This window comes from Myotis davidii, unplaced genomic scaffold (genome assembly GCF_000327345.1).
Source record: "Myotis davidii unplaced genomic scaffold, ASM32734v1 scaffold955, whole genome shotgun sequence".
NCBI lineage: Eukaryota > Metazoa > Chordata > Mammalia > Chiroptera > Vespertilionidae > Myotis > Myotis davidii.
The window spans coordinates 188,592-191,340 of record NW_006287066.1 but is presented as its reverse complement, the minus strand read 5'-3'; the positions used below and the strand labels follow the sequence as shown (position 1 = coordinate 191,340).

Sequence of the window (2,749 nt, the reverse complement as noted above, 5' to 3'; positions counted from 1 at the left end):
CTGTGTATAGTGGATCAGACAAATGAGGCACTCTAATTGGGTGATCTTTGACCTAAGTCTGAACTACTTTATTATACTAAGTGAAGTGAAAGTGTATATCTAGCTTTACTGATATGGTAATGGCTCTGGTAGGGAATTTAAGGACTAATCTAGCCCGCTATGCTTTTAAAACTATAATTATACTTTTGCTGTGTTGTACTTCATTGTGGCCTTGTGTGTATCTCTTGTTATTCTTTATATAAGGATTAATTCTTGACAGTTTTTTAAAAAGCTTCTATTTTATATTTAGTATGAAAATCTTAAGCTTGTAAAGCCAATAATATTTTTAACCATTTCATTTCTTCTGATCTTTTTTATTTTCTCTAAAGTGAGTCATACCTTTGGAATAATGCTTTTGAAATAATATTAGCTACTCAAAAGGAGAGTAATTTTATTTACTTACTCAATTTTAAGGCACTCACTGTTTATTAACTGACCAGATTACAACAATAACCATAGTAGATACCTTAGTTCATTCTTTTGATAAACCTGTTAATCCTAATCTTCCCTATTATCAGTATCTCGACCTTCTACAAAATGGGTGGTCTTTTCTTCATTCCACCCCATGGAGAAGATAATTTGAAGGGCCACCGGAAGTTGTTTACTTCTTTATAGTGTTTTCTAACAGTATGTATCTCACGGATCAGATCTTCCGTTTAGATGATGCCATATTTACCAAGAGATCGAGCAATCAATGTGATATCTATCCAATCAATTAGTTTTTTTATTGATTTTCACATAGCCTGTTTGTAGATCATTTACTGATGTCAGGTTTGGGTATCCTCATGCAATATATGGTTCCACAATCCTCAGCATGTTAAGGAAAGCCTTGTTGAGCTTAACAAAGGTGCCGTTGAAGATCTGGCAAAGGCAAAGAAGCTGCAGCACCTCCTCTGATGACAAATGCCAATTAGGGTTCCACAGGTACATAGAAGTTGCCAGCTTTTCTTGCTATCTTAGCCATTCAGATCTCAGTTCTGTACATCTACCTATATGCCTTGTCATGATGCTTAGCTTTTTTATAGATAAGCTTTCTCCTTTCCTTTTGAAGCATCTTTTAGGCAAACTTCTTTTTCAGGCACTTGATCTTCAGCTGCATGAAATTCCTTTGCTTCTTCTGAAGGGTTTCTGGCACAGAAGGAATCAATTTCTTCTCTTCTGTACTCTCCCTAGTTCCTGCCAGCAAAGAGCTCAAAGAGAATAATTTTAACACTTAAAACCCAAGTCCCTTTGCCCCCGTCCCTTTATCATTTCCTAACATCTCATTGTCAAATATCTTTGTAAGATTTTATAGAATGTATCTTTACTTTTAGTGCCCCCATTTAGTTTACTAGATATGTAGTTTACAAGAAAAAGTACATCTTTGGAGCTACATTTTAGTTGCTTCTTATGGCTTATATTGAAAGTCTGCATCCATGTGTAGCTCACCCCTTTTCTGTGAGAAGTCTTATCATCAGGGCCATAACTTAAAACATTGTAAATACCACAGTCTTAAAGCTTTTACAGTGAAAACCTTTAAAAAGAATTTCCTTGCTTCTTTTATTATTTTTGACTGCAACAAAATAATTCTTGGTTGAATTTACGGCCCTGTTTTTCCTCTTATCAAATTACATGGCATGGGTTTAGTGCTAGTAATCAGCCAAGCGTCTGGATTCCTTCTCTCATTAACAGGTCATAGAACTTGAAGTCTTTCTGACAACACCTTTGGTATAAGATTCCCCACCGCCCCCCCCATTATGTTTGTCTACACTAGTTTCAACTGGATCAGTGTTACTTGGATTCTTTTAAACCTGTAAATCTTCTATTATTATTTGGGAAAATGTCATTTTTTATACCACTAATCATTAATAAAGGAGAAATTAGCAGAATTTACTTGGACGATTATTAAACTCTTCTTTTCTCTCTTTTTATTCTTTTTTAAACTCTTCTTTTGAAACTTCTCATTTAATACTTGTGAATGTTTAATTCTTCAGTGGAGATTATTGAGGAGGCAAAATTTATACATTTGAAACAAAGAAAATCCAGTTCCAAATGATGTGGTTTAGATTATAAGCACCAACACTTTTTATTTGGAAATAATTTCAGACTTACAAAAAAGTTGCAATAATAGTGCAGGGAATTCCCATATACCCTTCACCCAGCTTTTCCAAATGTTAATATTTAGCATAGAACAATGATTGAAACCAGGAAGTTAACACTGACACAGTACTAACTGATCTGCAAACTTTCTTTTTTTCCAGGTTGTAAAGCAGCATTTACTGATTGAAAATAAATGTGTAGATAAGTTCTCAGTAGCATGAAATCCATATTATTTTTTAATGAACTTGAAGTATATGAAGACTCCTTATATCTGCTTTTAACAACCACCACATTCAAATGGAGGTGAATTTTCAACATTTTACGAAAAAACCTTAAATCTGCTTTTAACAACCACCACATTCAAATGGAGGTGAATTTTCAACATTTTACTGAAAAAAAATTAAAAAAAATTTCTGCCCTGACCAGTGTGGCTTAGTTGGGTATCATCCCCACTGAAAGGAGGATGCTAGTTCATTCTATTCTTGGTCAGGGCACATGCCCAGGTTACAGGCTTGATCCTTGGTAGAGGGCGTTCAGGAAGCCGCCAATCGATGTTGCTCTCTCACATCAATGTTTCTCTCTCTCTTTCTATCTCCCCCCCCTCCACTCTCTCTAAAAAGCAATGGAAATA

The 2,749-nt window shown here is 34.9% G+C and overlaps 1 pseudogene; it reads right to left on the bottom strand.

Moving 5' to 3' along the window:
• Nucleotides 1-506: 506 nt before the first annotated feature.
• Nucleotides 507-2,436, bottom strand: LOC102763292 (annotated as a pseudogene).
• Nucleotides 2,437-2,749: the final 313 nt, after the last annotated feature.